The sequence below is a fragment of the Pelodiscus sinensis genome, chromosome 19 (assembly GCF_052426305.1).
Source record: "Pelodiscus sinensis isolate ZL-2025 chromosome 19, ASM5242630v1, whole genome shotgun sequence".
Classification (NCBI taxonomy): Eukaryota; Metazoa; Chordata; order Testudines; family Trionychidae; genus Pelodiscus; species Pelodiscus sinensis.
The window spans coordinates 32,323,815-32,341,264 of NC_143070.1; the positions used below are offsets into that span (position 1 = coordinate 32,323,815).

General features: G+C 53.4%; 1 protein-coding gene and 6 non-coding genes across 7 annotated transcripts in view; 4 read left to right on the forward strand and 3 right to left on the reverse strand.

The window, feature by feature from the left end:
* LOC149523058 (uncharacterized) overlaps nt 1-17,450 on the forward strand; it is a 224,171-nt gene that overhangs the window by 23,489 nt on the left and 183,232 nt on the right.
* TRNAV-AAC (transfer RNA valine (anticodon AAC)) lies at nt 3,210-3,282 on the forward strand. The gene has a single exon. It is a non-coding gene; the product is annotated as a tRNA-Val (tRNA).
* TRNAE-UUC (transfer RNA glutamic acid (anticodon UUC)) lies at nt 4,731-4,802 on the forward strand. The gene has a single exon. It is a non-coding gene; the product is annotated as a tRNA-Glu (tRNA).
* TRNAR-UCG (transfer RNA arginine (anticodon UCG)) lies at nt 5,656-5,728 on the reverse strand. The gene has a single exon. It is a non-coding gene; the product is annotated as a tRNA-Arg (tRNA).
* On the reverse strand, nt 11,538-11,610 carry TRNAR-UCU (transfer RNA arginine (anticodon UCU)). Its single transcript has one exon. It is a non-coding gene; the product is annotated as a tRNA-Arg (tRNA).
* On the forward strand, nt 13,845-13,949 carry TRNAR-UCU (transfer RNA arginine (anticodon UCU)). Its single transcript has 2 exons — nt 13,845-13,881; nt 13,914-13,949. It is a non-coding gene; the product is annotated as a tRNA-Arg (tRNA).
* TRNAK-CUU (transfer RNA lysine (anticodon CUU)) lies at nt 15,062-15,134 on the reverse strand. The gene has a single exon. It is a non-coding gene; the product is annotated as a tRNA-Lys (tRNA).

Below are 17,450 nucleotides of genomic sequence, written 5' to 3' on the forward strand. Positions count from 1 at the left end.
TGGGTTCAACTCCCAGTGGTGCCTTGTTGTAACCTTTGCTCACATTTTCCTAGGTCCTTCTGGGACACAGAAGAGGCCTCCCCTGGTCAACCATGGAACTTCTGGTTCAGGAAAGGCTGACTGGGGAGGAGTGTTGGGAAGAAGGAAACCACAAGCCTGGAGCCAGTGCAGGGGCTGCTGTGACTGGCAATAACAGGGCTCTCACTGCAATTACTGGGACAGGAGAGTCAGCACCACACACACTTGTGAATGCGTGAAGGAGTCAGGGCCTAGAGAGCCTGAGGGTGCAACCTCTGCAGCTCCTGCAGCCATGGAGAGTCAGGGTCTGTGGGCAGCAGGAGCGTCTCACTTGTGGGGGAGAAACCTCTTGGGACTTCTGGTTTCCTTCTTCCCAACACACCTCTGCAATCAGCCTTTTCCTGAACCAGCAGTTCCATGGGTGGCCAGAGGAGGCCTCTTCTGTGTCCCAGAAGGGCATAAGTAAATGTGAGCAAAAGCTGCAACAAGGCACCAATGGTAACTGAACCCAGGAGCTGCTGTTTATTTGGCAAGTGCTTTAGCCAGCTAAGCCACGGTGCCCTACTCAGACCCACCTCTAAACTGTTCTACTGACTGGTCCTAGCCAGGAATGTGTCTGGGGCTGGTTTGTGACACTCTCAGGCCGTGTCTACACTGGGCGTAAGAGCGACGCTGCCGCGGTCGATGTTCCGGGCTCTAGGGAAGACCGGCTGATTGGAACTGAGCTGTGCAGAGTCTTGTAAAGGGAACCGCAACTTCTCTGGAGATTTGCTGAGTTTTAGATGAGGGTTTATCAGAAGGGACGTTGTGGGCTCTGGAACAAAGTGGGTGAGACAAGGAACCTGCTCAAAGGCAGGGGAATTAGCTCAAGTGGTAGAGCGCTCGCTTTGCATGTGATGCCCACATTTTCCAGTAGAAGAAGTTGTCTTTTTCCTTTGTTTTATAAGCAGAGACAACAAGGGGGCTAAATGCTTCTAGCGGCCTCTTTGCAATAGTCAATGGGCTGGTTTCTGCAGTACAGGGGGTGTCACTTTTGCCCGGCATAGAAAAGTTTCCTCGCTAAAAGCCAGACAGGCAAAGTCCTGCCTGTAACACCCAGAGGAGGGGATTCACTTGCCTGGGGAGGGCAGGAACAGACCAGCACTTGGCTGCCAGCTGTTTGCATATCTGGACACGGAAGCATCCTGAGCCTTGGTTCTACCAGGCAGTTTCTTTTCAGCTCACTGCAAACTGCCTCCCAGCTATGGGTGAGGCTGAGTGTGTGTGAAACCAGCTGCGCTTTAGATGATTTTGTTAATTGTTTAAAAAGCCTCACGCACCTCTTCTGCCTGGGGAGGTGTCTGGAATAGACGCCTAGTGTGACATCACCCTGGGGTTTTACCCCTTTAACCTCACCCAGAGACTCCTGAAAAGTCCGCTCCTGTGTCCATCTCCGCCTCAGGCCAAGTATTCGCATGTTTCATATCTAAGGAAAGTCCTCCTCCCTTTTTCCTGCCAGTCCTTCCCGAGCAAGCTGAACCCTTCTGTGCCAATATTCCAATAAAGTGTATTATCCCACCAAGTCCCTGTGATACCAACTGCTTCCTGCTCATTACCCATAGTTCCCGTGTGTCTATACCAGCATCTAAGACAGGTTAGATTTTGCTTCCCAGTGGTCCCGCGTCCCTCCTTTATCTCTGCAGTTACAGCCCCTGCTCTCTCCCATTTCTGGCCCATCTCCCAGGTGTCCATGTGATTCACTTACCTGTGGGCTTTGGGCACCTGCCCCCATCAAACCTAGTTTAAAGCCTCCTCACTAGGTTAGCCAGTCTGCACCCAAATACTCTTCCCTTCCTTGACAGGTGAACCCCGTCCCTGCTGAGCAGCCCTTCCTGCAACAGCATCCCATGGGCAAGGAAGCCAAAGCCCCCTGCCCACTGAGCTGTAGCTTTCTGTGCCCAGGGAGCCAGACACCGCTTGGGTTCGATGGATGGAGGGAAGTGGGGAAGGGCTGCACTTTGGGACGAAAAAGTGTTGTCTGGAAACATAAGGAGCCATTTTAAAAAGACTTTGGAGGAGGGCACCATGGCTTAGAGATTCTGGGGTCCAGTCCCAGTGGTGCCTTGTTGTAACCTTTGCTCACATTTACTTATGCCCTTCTGAGACACAGAAGAGGCCTCCCCTGGCCACCCATGGAACTGCTGGTTCAGGAAAAGGCTGAGGGGAGAGGCTGATTACTGATAAGAAAACTAAAAGCTAAAAGCCTGGAGCCAGTGCAGAGGTGACTGGCACTGGCAAGGCAGGGCTCTAACTGCAACTGCTGGGACAGGAGAGCCAGCTCCACACACCCTTGTGATTCCCTGGGGGTGTCAGCACCTAGAGAGCCTGAGGGTGCAACCTCTGCAGCTCCTGCAGCCATGGAGAGTCAGGGTCTGTGGGCATCAGGTGCTTCTCACTTGTTGTTTCCTTCTTCCCAACACTCTTCCCCACTCAGCCTTTTCCTGAACCCGCAGTTCCTTTGGTGGCCAGGAGAGACCTTTTCTGGGTCTCAGAAGAGCATGAGTAAATGTGAGCAAAGGCTCTGAAAGACACCACTAGGACTTGAACCCAGGATCTCCTGTTTATGAGGCAAGTGCTTTAGCCAGCTAAGCCATGGTGCCCTCCTCCAAAGTCTCTTTAAAATGGCTGCAGCAGTAAATGAACTGAGGAGCTGCTGTTTATTAGGCAAGTGCTTTAACCAGCTAAGCCACGGTGCCCTACTCAGACCCACCTCTAAACTGTTCTCCTCTATGGTCCCAGACAACACCATTGTCTTGCAAAGTTCGTCCATTCCCCATTTTCCTCCTGCCTTCCCACCCTGGCAGTGTCTGGCTCCCTGGGCACAGAAGGCTGCAGCTCAGTGGGCAGAGGCTCTAACATGCACATCTCCCCCAGCCGCTGGGACTGTGGAGTTGCCCTTGAGGTTCTGCAGGGTTGTGGGAGGGAGAAATGCAGCAAACTTTGATTCTCTGGCTTGTACACCCCTTGGTCTCAGGGTTTAGGTTGGAGTCCCCAGGTGGGGGCCTGGCCTCCTTCAGTTTGGTCCCTTCCTGAGGGCACAAAATTGACAACAGAGAATTCCTTTGCCCTGCAGCAATCTCTGTTGGTTAAAGGGTTAGCAACCGAATATTTGCTCAAGTTTAAGTGCGGCAGCAGAAATCCCTATTAAGCGTGTTTCTGTGGTGTAGGGGTTATCACATTTGCCTAACACGCAAAAGGTCCCTGGTTCAAAGCCAGGCAGAAACACAGGGTCTTCTCTTATTGCTGTTCCTCTGGGTGCCCACAAGGCAGTTTCAGGGCCTGCCCCCTGGTGCAGGGCTGGGTGGCCTGTGTGCTGGCTTTCAGGAGCATGTGGGAGAGGTAAACAGGTTAGGCTGAGATGGGAGGAGGCAGGGCTGGGGCTGAGAGTTCTCAGCAGTCCCTTACCTGGGACCAGGTCATTGCAGCCACTCAGTCCGGGGCCCACCCTGGAAGTGCCACTACTGACACAAAGCCACATAACATCCTGCCTCATGTCCAGACCCCAGCCACCCCATTTCCCCCCCAGCTTCCTTTGACACCCTCCCTTGTTCCTGCTCCCCCCACCCTGCTCCTTCATCCACGGTCCTTCTGCACCCTTTCTCCTGGCCACACACGGGTCCTTGGTGCTTCTCAAGCCAGGCCCTGCAAGGAGCCACCAGGACAGGAACCAGCCCTTGGAGCTCGGCTTGCCCCCGATCTGGTAGTTTCCCACCACATCTCACCTGGGAAGAGGTGACTTGTTCTCCTTCCTTCTGACCTTATGTCTCCGTTCCCTTCAAAGGTCTCCGCTGCCTCGAGACCCGCCTCCTCAGAGCGCTGCCCCTCTGCCCCTGGGCTGGGAGTGGGAGACTCCACAGTCTCTGCACTTGGGCTGAGAAGTCTCACTGGGACTCGTCTGTTGATGGGTTAGTCAGCCCGATGGCCAGCCGGATCCATTCCGTAGCACTGCCCGAGAGGGAGCTTTACAAGTGCCCAGTATCCATTGGTATTTTCTGGGGCTCGGTGTAGGAGATTGGGCTTGGCCATCTTTTCCACGGGAAATGCCTCTTTTTTGGAACAGCAGCTCACACGAGTTCATGGAACTTCTTCTTCTCAGCTTGGGAAAGGGACGACTAAGGGGCAACGGGACAGAGGTTTACGTAACGATGACGGGGTGCAGAAAGCAAATAAGATTTTTTTTTCTCCTACTCAAGATCCTGGGTGAGAGAATGAAATGGTAAGTAACCAAAATAAAAATAAACCACAAGGAAGCATTTTTCGCCCAGTGGAACTCCTTGCCAGAGGATGTTGTGAAGGTGAAATCTACAAGAAGGTCCAAAACAGAACTGGATAATTTAATGCAGAAAAGGTCAATCAATGGCATTTAACCAGGATGGACAGGGCAGGTGTCCCTAGCTGGTGTATTCTAGAAGCTAGGAATGGGCGACAGGAGGGATCACTGAACTATTGTCTGTCCTGAGGATTCCCACTGGGCTATGAAATTGGCTGCTGTCGTGATACAGGATCCTGGGCTAGCTGGACAACTGGCATGGCCCCGTCTGGCTGTTCTGATGTTCTGTTTGGTTTCTGTTCTTGTCCCCTCTGGCCAATGGAAAATGGACCCATGTCCTGAAGTGGACAGAAAGTGGCATGTGAAAGGCTAAGGTAGGTAAGGAAAGATGGTTATTTATGTGTCCCTGATGGTCTAGTGGTTAGGATTCAGCACTTTCACTGCTGTGTGCTGGGTTCAATTCCCAGTCAGGGAAACCAGTCTTAACTTTCACATGACAACTCCCCACTCATTCATCTTACCTCATTGTTCCAGCAGCTGTGACCCAAGAGGTTCACTCAGGGTTTGTTTCCCAATGTCACCTACCACAGTATTCACACAGCAAACTGTAGTGCAGAGGAGTTCTGGCTGTTCTGGTCTTAGGCTGCCTTGGAGGTGAGTTCTGCTTCAAGATCTTCTCTCTTTCTCTTCTCTTCTCCCCTTTTCCTTCTTCTTGCTGGTCTCTTATTGGACCCCAGTTTATATAGAGAAACTCAATACTGCTTAGTTCTTCCTTAACCAATTATTTTAGTATAATTTCACTAACCAATCAGAACATACTGTAACAGAATTACCTAACCAATCAAACCCCACCACCTTAGTTGATTTACACCTAGCAAAATCAATTATCTAGCAGACAGGAACAGATCCAAACCAGACTATCACACAGACAAACAACACTACTCGAGGGGGTGACAAAATGGAATCTAGGAGGCCAGACTCCTTCGTGCTCTCTGTATTCTGACACATGGCAGCGCCTTAAACCTCACTGGCACTGGCAGCAGCAGGGATATTTAAAAGGCTTTTCAATGTTTATTCAGGATCTCTGCGCCCTGATCAGACCCCCTCCCTGCTGGCTGATGCTCCACCCCCCGGGCCAGGCTGCCACTTCTCTCCTGGCACCACCAATCCTGCTTTCACAAGCCAGTAACCCCCACACCCCACAATATCCCCCATAATTTAGAACTACAGGCCTTCTAATGGGGTTATAGAAAAACCACATTGCCACATAGGACCTTTCCAGGGCAGCAACATCAGGATCCATGAGCACAGACAAAGGAAGGCAAATGCAACTGTGAAGGGACTCGAACCCTCAATCTTCTGATCCGAAGTCAGACGCCTTATCCATTAGGCCACACAGTCTTGACTTGCAGACAAGTGGACTTCCTGCAATGTGTGGGTAGAGAAAAGTTTCCCTAGTCCAGTGGTCCCCAACATTTTGGGGATGCTGGGTGCCTGGGGGCAGGGCCGCTCACGCACCGCGCCTCCAAGGGTGGGGCCGCTCATGGGCCACATGCCTGGGGGCGGGGCCAAGCATGCGCCACGCGCCCGGGGCCAGCACCGGATTGTGCCACGACCCCAGAGCCAGGGCCGGCACCAGCATGTGCTGTGACCCCAGGCAGGGGCCGCCCATGCTCCTGGGGCTGGCACCTGCCGCATGCCCGGGCCAGCCCAGATTGCTCAGCAGGCCACATAAATGGCCCAGCCGGTACCATGGCGCCTGCGGGCACCGCATTGGGGACCACTGCCCTAGTCCATCAGGTTTTATTATTTTCCTTGTTTGGGGGCTTAGAAATCACGTCTGAGCTGGTGAGTTATTCTTATTGTGTGTAACTAAGGATTGCAGCCCAGGGATTTTTCCTGAGTCTATGTCACTTCATGGCTCTCTACCACCTAGGGTATCTCCATACTGCATCTCTCCTCCGCAAAACCTCATGCAAATGTAGCACAGATTAGCATATTGCCATGCTCATTTGCATAATTAATTGGGGTCCGTTTTTGCACAAGAGGCTTTTGCACAAAAAGGAGCTGGGTAGACTGGGGATCTCCCTGCTTCCTGCTTCCCCTGGCTCTAGCCTGGCCCTGGGCCTCTTTCCTGCCAGCCCCAGGGGGCCAGGGAAATGCAGGGGGCCATTCCAGAGTCTGGTTGGGGGCGGCGACCTGTCCATGCCGTGATGGGGGAGGGGAGAGTGTCACACAGCTTCTACTAGAGCTGGTACTTAAGTAAAAACAAAACTTAAACAAGCAGCTGGGTTGGGGCAGCTGGAGGGGCCGGGAGAGCAGAGGCAGCCTGAGAGCTGAAAGCCTCAGGTGCCCACAAAAACATCAGCTGTTTGTCCCATGCTGCAAGGGGCAGCGCTCAGGGCTCTGAACTTTGCAACCTGAGTTCAACTGTCAGTGGGATGTTCCTAGGCTGGTTGTTGCAAAACCCTCCTGCTTTAGGTTTCTTGTCCTCAGGCTGGTGAGAAGAGATTTTTGTGCCTTCTGCCGGGTGTCTAATGCCCACTGGGGCTCGGCCTCTCATCCAGCTTGCTCAGATGAGCTGGGGCCATGAAACCCACCAGCCTGGCTAGAGATTCAGGGGGCTGAGTTTGTGTTTCTTGCTGCTTCCCCTGATGCCCTCCGGTCCGGTCCCAGCAGCTGCCAGACTCTGCCTATTGCCCCCTGGCCTCTGCTCACCCATCCATTGGGTGTGGAGCTATTGCCTTGGGCGTAGGAACAGTCTGGGAGAGGGAGCAGCACAAGCAAGAGGCAGGACCCAGATGCACTCGACCGGTTTGGTTCTTTTGGATCTGCCCCTTCTGCATCCCTAGAGACATTGAAACAAAACAAGACCCATGAGAAGAACCCAGCTAGTTTTCTTTTGCTGTGATGTGAATGGATCTAGCTCAGGGGTCCTTCTTCATGAGAAGCTCCCCTGTGCCCCTCAGTTCTTCTGCGATGCCACTCGCTTGGGGGAGCACAGGCCCTGACACTTGTAGATGGGGCAACATGGACAAACCAGCAGGACTCAGGCCCCCTTCGATAGCTCAGCTGGGAGAGTGGTGGACTGTCCTGCGTGCTTGGTAAGTGACCCTTAGGCTACACTGCAATTGACAAAAAGATTGTGGGTATGAGCTGCTAATCACATTTCTTGGGCTACAAAGGCCTTGAGACTCCTCCGAGGCTGGAGGGAAATGGGGAATGGCTGCACTTTGGAATTCAAAGGTGTTGTCTGGGACCATAAATTAGAACAGTTTTGGAGACACTTTTTTTTTCAGAAGAGGCTTTTCTGACATTTGGCCCATCTACACGGCCCCAAATGTGGGGAAAACCTTCCCTTTGGGAAGAGTGCTTATTCCTACTAAAATGAGGAATACAGGGCTTCTGAAAGAACACACCTACTTTTTTGGAAACTGATCTCAAAAAGTTGACCTGTTCCATGGATGGGGCAGAGTTTTTCCCAGATACAAAAGTTATCCTGGAAAAGCTCTATATTGAGGTTGTGGCTAAAAGGACACCATGGCTTAGCTGGCTAAAGCACTTGTCTTGTAAGCAGGTGATCCTTGGTTCAAATCCCAGTGGTGCCTTGCTGTAGCCTTTGCTCAAGTTTTCCTGTCCCCTTCTGGGACACAGAAGAGGCCTCCCCTGGCCACCCCTGGAACTGCTGGTTCAGGAAAAGGCTGACTGGGGGGGAGTGTTGAGAAGAAGGAAACCTGAAGCAGGTGCAGAGGCTGCTGTGACTGGCACTGGCAAGGCAGGGCTCTGACTGCAATTCCTGAGACAGGAGAGCCAGCAACACATGACCTTGTGATTCCTTTGGAGTGTTGGTGCCCAGAGAAACTGCGAGGGATGCAAATGTAGACACTCAAAATTGTAAATGAAGCTGGGATTTAAATATCCTGCACTTCATTTACATATTCCCAGACCAGTGCTATTTCGAAATACTTTATTTTCAAATAAAAAACGCTGTTGAGATACGCTCATTTCAGGAGAAAACCCTTTGTCAGAAATAACCCTTAAACCTCATTTCATAAGGAGTAAGGGTGATTTAGAATGAAGGGTTTTCTTTCGAAAGAGCTCTGTCTAGACAGCGCCTGTTAGTTCAAAATAGTGGCCGGATGTGATTATGCAAATCTCTGCTTCATTTGCACTTTCACTCAGCTGGATTTGCATTTCTGTCTCGAAAGAGGAATGACGTGTAGACAAACCCTTACATAGGGGAGATGCAGAGATCAGAATTTTCGTGGCTCCCTCAGCTTGTCTGGCTACTCTGCCCATTTCCTGCCTCCCTGCCTGAGCTGACCCAATGGCTGAAAGGGACAGCAGCTGCGGGATAAGGGGAGAAGATGGGCAACAACACTCTGAAAGCCACTTGGCCTTAGATCCTGGCCACCCACCATTCACTCTGATGAGGCCATAATATGCGAAGGGGGAATTTTGAGGAGTGAAAGCCTCCTCTGAGCTGGAATCCCAGCTCTCACAGTGTTCACAGGAAAGGGGCAGCCCAGCAGGGACTAAAAACCACTGCTCCAGGTGAAGTTTGAATTCACAACCTCAGCATGTCTCCTATGCGCACTGCCTTATAAATACTGTGCACTGACCCATTGCGCCACTGGAGCAGATTTTTGTGAGTTTTCTCCAAAGTCCTTAAATTGAGAAAGTCAAGAAGCACAAAGTAGAATTGAGTGAGGGGGTAAGAAGATCAATTCTTAAGGATTGACACAAGCCAACATTTCACTAGCAGGTCCCATTGAGATTTGAACTCAGATTGTAAGACTTAAAATCCTGAACCCTGCCCTTTACACTATGCAACCATCACACTTCCATATGCTTGAGGGTCTCAACTGGTGGCTGAGACTCTGCTCTCCTTGCTTTTTCCATTCAGCTACATCACCTCTCTAGACCCTGCCCCATCTGTATGTGGACTCATGGGAATGAGCTGGCTCCCTCTCCAGCTTCAGCAGAGGAAGGAGAAACATTGCCACATCCCCCCCCTGCTTAGCTGGCTGGCCCCCAGTAAAGCCACATGAGAGATTGTCCAAATACATCCCCTTCAGCCCACAGCCCCGTTCCCTATCTAGGGCCAGCACTAGTCAAGGACGCAGCAACTCACAGGAAGAAGTCAGGGGCAGGGCTAATCAGATGATCTTGATTTGTCAATGCCAAGCTGTGAGGTAATGATCAAACACAGGAGTAACACCACAGTAGCAGAGAGGTTCCTGCCAGATGTTGTTACATTCCAAGACCTGCGATTGAACCAGGGAACCTTTAAAACTTCAGTCTAACGCTCTCCCCACTGAGCTACTTTGGCTGTTGAATGCATTTCCCTCTGGCCTGTAATTCTCTGTCTGGGATGTTTGGCAGCCAGGCCGCATGTCGTCATGCCCTGCCCAGGAAGGCGAGACTGGCCTTTCCACAGCGCCCCTCCCCCACAGCCAGAGCCAAGGTTCCCTCTAAGCCAGGCCTGGGCAATACAGGCCAGCGGGCTGGATCCAGCCCATGAAGCCACCCAACATGGCAGCAAGAAGCCTCAGGCAGATTCCCTGCTCGCCCTGCCCCCACGCACAGCTGAGAGAAGGGGCTGCTGGGCCCTTTGTGTCTCTCAGCTGTAGAGGAAAAGGCTTCATGCCTGGTCCCTGCTCCAGGCTTGTTTGTGGCCAATGGGAGCTGCCTGCTTGAAGCCCTGGCCAGTCCCCACAAGCTCTTATTCACCCAGGTGTACTTGCCTCCTTGCCTCCCAGCTTCTTGCCTGCCAGCAGCAGCCGCACCCCACTGGGTCAGCCCAGGAAGGGAGGCAGCAATGGGGCCAAGTAGGGAGTCAGGCTGAGGGGGGCAGGCAAAGCTCGTCTTGCCTTGAAGGGCCACAGGCAACAGCTTCTCTCTTGTGCGCTGCTGAGGAGAAAAACACCCTGAGCAGGACCATAAAGACCAATTTAAAAGAGAATTTAGATGGGGGCACAAAGGGGGCAAGAGTCAGAGCCTGGCAGCTTCTGGGACACAGGAGAGGCCTCCCCTGGCCACCCATAGAACTGCTGGTTCAGGAAAAGGCCGAGTGGGGAGGAGTGTGGGGAAGAAGGAAACCACAAGCCTGGAGTGGGTGCAGAGGCTGCTGTGACTGGCACTGGCAAGGCAGGGCTCTGACTGCAATTGCTGAGACAGGAGAGCCAGCACCACATGCCCTTGTGATTCCATGCTCAGAGTGCCTGAGGGTGCAACCTCTACAGCTCCTGCAGCCATGGAGAGTCAAGGTACGTGGGCATCAGGTGCTTCTCGCTTGTGGTTTCCTTCTTTCCAACTCTCCTCTCCAATCAGCCTTTTCCTGAACCAGCAGTTCCATGGGTGGCCAGGGGAGGCCTCTTCTCTGTCCCAGAAGGACCTGGGAAAATGTGAGCAAAGGCTGCAATAAGGCACCACTGGGAGTTGAACCCAGGATCTCCTGTTTATAAGGTAGGTGTTTTAGTCAACTGAGCCTTTGGTGCCCTCCTCAGACTGCTTGGTGAAACTGCTGTATGGTCCCAGACAATACCTTTGACTCCCAAAGTGCAGCAATTTCCTTTCAGCCCTGGCAGTGTCTGCGGCTGAGTTGCACAAAAGAAGATACAAGATCCCTGGGGGGGTCTTTGCTGGATGAACGTGCCTGAGGAAAGACGCTGGAAGCGCAACAGACACACAAAAGGGGACGTGGGACAGTTTGAGTCACACACACGGCAGGGGGCGCAGCTCAGCCAGGGACCTTATCCACTCACAGAGCTTCACAGCTTCTCCACCCCCCAAACCCCACCAGGCAAACTGCCCCATGAGCCTCGCCCGCACCATGCTCAGGGCCTGGGGATTTTCTGTTCCTTTGCAAGACCAAATAACTAGCCCCCCGCCCCCCACTCTGGAGTCTCTGCCTCTCATGGGCCTTCTCATCCTCAGGCTCCGCTTTGTCTCCAGACAGATCCTGCTCTGCTGCAGCCACCTCCCTCCGGCTGTCACTCCTGGGCCTTCTAAAGCAAAACATGCCCCTTCACTCTTTCTTTGGCTACCTGGGCTTTTAGCAACCAGGTGTGCACCTAACACCAGCATTGGCTAGTGAGGAGTCTGAACAGCTTCTGTAGAGAGGGGGGAACAGCAACTGTGGAGCATTCTTGCCAACTATTTTGGAGAGCAGAGGGAGGTAAAGTCTTTGTCAGTGAGAGGAAACTGTCACCCCAGGTAGGACTTGAACCCACAATCCCTGGCTTAGAAGGCCAGGGCCTTGTCCATTAGGCCACTGGGGCACACAGAAAAAAAGGGCCAGGCTCAGAAATTCACCCTTCTAAATGTCCCTTCCTCAACTTTTAGATCCTGATTAAGCCCCTTTGAAGAAGCCAGATACACAGGAAGGGCTGATCACACCCTTCTGAAAATCAGCTTTCCATGGGTATCTGTAGCTGGCTCTGAGTCATGGGCCTTGACGTCTCGTCTCCCTCCCAAAACCAGGAAAGTGACTCCCACCGCTGCAGCCTTCTGAGGCTCTATGGCCCTGTCTGTACTGCAGGGACAGCAACACTCACAGCCCCACAGGAAGGACCCTGGCCTAGCAATGTGGCCCCCTGAGCAGCCTCTGATGTTCCCTGCTTGAGCCCCAGAACCAGCCCTGAGTGAGGAGGGTAGAGGGGGAGCAGCTCACACATGCCAAGGGGCTGGCCAAGGCAGAACATGAGCCTGCCAGGCAGAAGTGACATCACAAGGAACTTTTACAGCACCTCAGCTCATTGGCTGGGAGGCCGTGACCTCACAGAGGGACAGGCTGCAGGGCTGGGGCATCTCAGAGACCCCCATGGCCTGGCTGCCTGGAATCTCCTTTGTGAGGTTTCCCCCTGAGGGCAGAAGGGATTGAGGGTCCCACCTGGGAGTGTCTCTGTGGAGATTTCCTCTTTCCCCAGACTGCAGTGGGAGGGGCTGGGGCAGGCAGGGGTACAGGAGGGGCTGGCACTGAACTTCTGGGAGAAGCAAGATAGAGGGTTGCTAACACCCAACAAGGATGGGATTTGAACCCCTGTGTGCAAACCACAATATCTTACCAGCCCATCTCCTTAAGCACTAGGCCACCTCAACTGAGGTGGAAGTAATTTTTTCAATCCACCTGAAGTCAGCACTTCAGGAAACCTTTGTGCCACTCGCTAGCTGGCCAGGGACACCCAGAGTAGGAAGGTTTTGCCTTTTCACAATGTTCCCTGGGCTGTTGTACAAAGCTCAGTGCTGGTAAAAAAACCAAACACCCCCTGGCTACATCTACCCTGCAGACTTCTTGCTCAAGAACTGTTTTGTGCAAAAGGTCTTGCACAACAATGTGTTCACACTGCCATGTGCTGTTGCACAAGAGAAGTGCTTTTCTGTAAGAGCGCCCATGGCAGTGTGGACGTTCTCCTGCGCAGGAAAGCTCTGATGGCCATTTTAGCCATCGGGCTTTCGTGAGGAAGAGGGCTTATTCCGCGTGGGGAGAGGAATAACTCTTGTGCAAGAAGCCCTGTTGTCTGATGCTGTATCATAAATGTACATGTGCAAGAACGGGCCTGCAGTGTAGACGCTCTGCAAGTTTTTGCGCAAGAACATCTGCTCTTGCACAAAAAGCCTGCAGTGTAGACGTAGCCCTGGAATGTAGACACAGTCTGAGAGAGACAAGGAAAGGAAGTAACCAGAACCTCCCCCCAGCAGGCTAGTCCTCAACAGTATGGGCATGTCTACCCAGCACCCTCACCTCCACATAACCTGTGCAGTGTAAGCAGGCTGCCCAGGGCCCCCAGGGGAAGGTCTGTGGGGAGTTTCCAAGGAAACAACAACATTTAATAATCTACACTCATGTGACTGTGATTTATTCCTTCACTAACATGTGTCTCAGAAGGGATGAGAAATGCAGGGCCCAGGTGCAGGGAGCCGGGTCACATTCTCCTGCCTGAGCCTCAGTCCTGGCTGAAGCCTGGCTACAGAGAGAGGAGGCCAATGCGAACAGCCCTATGGAAAGAGGGAGTCAGTACATGGGTGGATGGAGCAGGGAGCTGGGGTTAAAGTTCAGCTCTAACTCACTAGGGGTGCGTCCCATAGTTCAAAATAATCGATGCGCCTATTTTGAAATAGCTTATTTTGTAATTTGGGGCTGGCTACACAGCACTTACTTCGAAATAAATCACAAGTGGCCCTTTCCGAAAGAAGCCTTGGGCATCTGCAGGAGCCTTGTGGGCTCTGGAACAATGTGCGTGGGGCAGGAGAGCTTTCTTTTTGTACCAGCAGGGGATTTAGCTCAAGTGGTAGAGCGCTCACTTAGCATACGAGAGGCAGTGGGATCGATACCCACATTCTCCAACTGCAGCTCAGTTCTTATCCCTTACTTTAACGGTCAGGGGCTCAGTGGCCCCCTCCCTCTTCCTACCTGCTCTCCCAAAACAGACAGACTTGGCTCCCCTTTCTTTCCCCCCAGCAATTGCCATGCTGCAAAGCAGAGAGTGGAGATTTCAGATTCAGCCAGCCAGCAGGCTCTGTGGTGCAATGGAAAGCATGTTAGACTTCTAAGCTGTAGTGGTTAATGTGAGCCCAGCAAGACATTCAAAGGCTGTGGGTTCAAGTCCCACCAGAGTCACTTTAGCTGCTTCCTCATTTCCAGGGCACCTTTTACAGACCAGGCAATCCTTAGGCTGATACAGGGATGGGCTTGAGTCCAGGCGGTTCCCAGCAGACCCCAGTGAGGGTGGAGGGAAGGGCTGGTTCTTGGGGCTGGGCTGAGGGTGGTTCTGAAAGGCTGCAGGTGCCGTTAGACAATTTTGTCCCTCCCTGTCTCCTACCAGTGCTGAGCAACACTCAGGCTGTGTCTACTTTGCACTGCTCTTCTGCAAAAAGCTACGCAAATTTCAAAACTCAATTTGTGTAGCTTTTTCTTCTGCTTTTTTTGGAAGAAGCTTTTCTGACATGTGGCCTGTGGACACTGGGCAAGTCACACAAGGGAGGCAGCAGGCAGAACCTGCCCAATACACCAGCCTCTCAGGGCAGGGGAGGCCAATTCACAAGCCTCCAGTAGCTGCCTGGCCTGATTCATCTCCCTTCCCGAGGCTGGCAGCAAGGGGCATTCTCAGCTGATGTCACTTCCCAGTCACGTGGGTGTTGGGCTCAGGAACAGGCTGGTCAGCAGCAGCTGCACTTACCTGGACACCCAGGGGAGCAGCAATAAGAGCAGAGCCTGTCTTTGAACCAGGGACTTTTTGCATGTTAGGCAACATCGAAAATCACTACACCACAGAAACACACTTTGGCTTTGGTGGAACTTGTCTGACTGTTCTGTTACTCAGTCCTTCGAACACCCTGCTCTGCAGGGGAGGGGGATGCACCTTGTGAACACTCCACCTCTTGTTCTCAGGGAAGCCACTAACCGGAGCTGCCAGCTCCTCATTTCCTCACCAGCCCCTTGAGATTTGTAGCTCAAAGCTGGAGCTGCTGTGGCAGGAGGTGAAGCTACAGAAGCTGACAGGGACAATCAGCGGGCCGAGGGTTATTTTTTCTCCTCCCTGGGCTGATGTGGCTAGAACTGAGGAGAAGAAAATCCTCTTCCCTTCTCCTCAGAAGATGGAAATTGCAGTTGGTTCTCTCTTTGCTTCTACTAAAGCTGGACCCCAGGACTAGACTTTTTCTTTCTAAAACCCTGGTGAAAACTGAGAGCCAATTGCTTATAGGCTGAGAAAGTGAGTTAAGGAAGGGGACCACCCAGCATGGGGCTTGAACCCATGACCCTGAGATTAAGAGTCTCATGCTCTACCAACTGAGCTAGCCAGGCTGCATGCAGAAAGTCTCCTAATATCCCAACGCAGCATAACAGGAGCCAAGTGTTCTCCACTGTCTGACTCAAGGCTCTTTCTTGCCCCTAATGTGGGGTTCTGGTCTGTGGAGAGGTTTGAACTCGAACCCCACTCCCGACACACCCACTTCTTTCCTCACAAGGAACGGCCCCATTTCCATCTCTCCAGGGACAAGAGAAGGGCTCTGGCCTGTTCTCTGCAAAATGCTCAGCCTGTTTCATTTTCTGCAGGAACGAGTGGGATCCATGCGCCCTGTTCCCCAGTGACAAGTGTGTGTCCTCTTCCCCCCTTTCCACAGACACAGCAGCCAGGGGGCTATGAGCCTCCAGAGGCCCCTTCCTACTTAGCCTCCCACAAAGCCGGGGTGAAAAGCTGCTAGACCCCAGTTCTCCTGGGCCAAGCCATGGCAGAGGTAGCAGGATTCACTCCCATCTTCTCCTGCCTGTGCCCTGGTGCTGAGGGGCCGGCCCCTTTCCTGCTGCCCCAACTCTTATTCCCACAATGCACTTTGTGCAGGGGCCATTGGTCTTTGTGCCAAGGTGCGTGACTGGGAGTGAAGGCTCCGGGCCCTTCCCCAAATACACAAATCCCCCCCTTCTAACCTGCTCACACTGTCTGGCTGCCTCTAGCACCAGCTGAGCTTAGGAGCCAGGTGGGCTACTGAGCCCCCGACGGTGAAAATAAGGGATGAGAACTGAGCTGCAGTTGGAGAATCCCTTGTGCTCTGCACACAGGGGTTCAAATCCCATCCTTGTCAGCTGTTTGCAGCCTCTCTCTTGCTTCTCCTAGAAGTTCAGTGCCTGCCCCTCCTGTAACCCTTTTCCGTTAAAAGCATTTGCAGAAAATCATGCCAGGCTAGACGTAGCCGAGATGTCTGCCTCAGTGACGGCCCTTTCACAGCCCTGTCCAGGCCCTGCAATAGCTCAGCTGGCAGAGCAGAGGACTGTAGCAAGTGCCTGTTAGGGGGCTGGTTCAACTCCAGCTCAAAGGGGAGGCTTCTTTTCCCTTCCCCTAGCAGAGAAGGAGAAGAGAGGAAGGGCTTGCTGGCTCCTAGCCTGCACTGAGCTGCAGCCTGGGCATGCCACGTCCACCCGATCCTGCCATAGCTGAGACCTGCCATGGCCTGGTCACCCCTTCCTAGCACAGAAGCCCACGCTCAGCCCTGCCAGGCTGGAGCCCAGGCAGGAATGCTCTTCCCAGACCTGTTGTGTCTTCCCCTGCCTCAACTCAGCTCAGAACTGGACCTGCCGTGGCTGGGGCGCCCTTCTCTGGCTGGAACCCAGTCTGGGACTGGACCTGCTGTGTGGGGTAGAGAGGCCTGTCCTGTGGCCGTAGCAGAAGAGGAACCCCTGGGCACTGACCAGCCCTTGTTGCTGTGGCTGTCAGCAGGGAGGAGGGTCCAAAGGGGACACTAGGCCAGCGTGCCCCGGAGCAGGGCACCTGCCAGGCAGTGTCCGGCTGGGGGGAAGGGCTCTGGATGTTGCTGCTCACCATGCACGGGAAAGGTTCCTGTGCCACTGCTGGGGATGGGTGGCCCTTGCTCCCATTCTGGCCCCCCCAAAAAAACAAACCCTCCCCCACCCCGTGGGCCTCACCCCAGAGGTTGGCTTGTAGCAAAGTTACTGCAGAGGTAGGAAGCAGAAGTGGGACGCTGCAGGTGCCTTTATGTGCTTTTGCCATGAGGCTGGTACTTCCTGTCCCCAAACAGAAGCTTCACCGCACAGGCCCCTGCCTGGCTCGCTGGCTCAGCAGGCGTCGGCCCTGGTCTGTCACTGGGGTTATGGCACAGCCCATGTCCCTGGCTGGAGCACCAGGTGGGGGAGGCCGTGCTCATGCCGATCCGCCTGGGAGTGGGCCCAGCTGCACAGCACAAGTATGAAATTCAGACAGACCCAGAGCTCCCAGGGCAAAGGGGAGACAAACGGACCCACAGGAGACTTGCAAAGCAGCGTGTTTGCAGATATCTCCCCTGGCATTTCTGCTTTGAGTCCTGGCAAGCGAATAACATCGGTGTTAACAATTTCCTCGCGTGTCTCCCCTAATTCACGCAGCACCACACAAGTGACCTGGGGTAAGTGGCTGGGCCTTGGGACTGGGCACAACCTGAATGTTGGGGTGATCTGTCGTTTGAGGAAACATCAGTCACAGAGGCCAGCTTGCCCCGGCGACAGGCCAGACCAAAGTCCCCGCGGGGCCTGTCTGTGACTCCTTGTTGAGGGCCATAGACCCCCCACCCAGCACTTGCAGGGTCCCTGCTCAGCCCAGCAGGCCAGGGGAGGCGGGGTGGGGCAGAG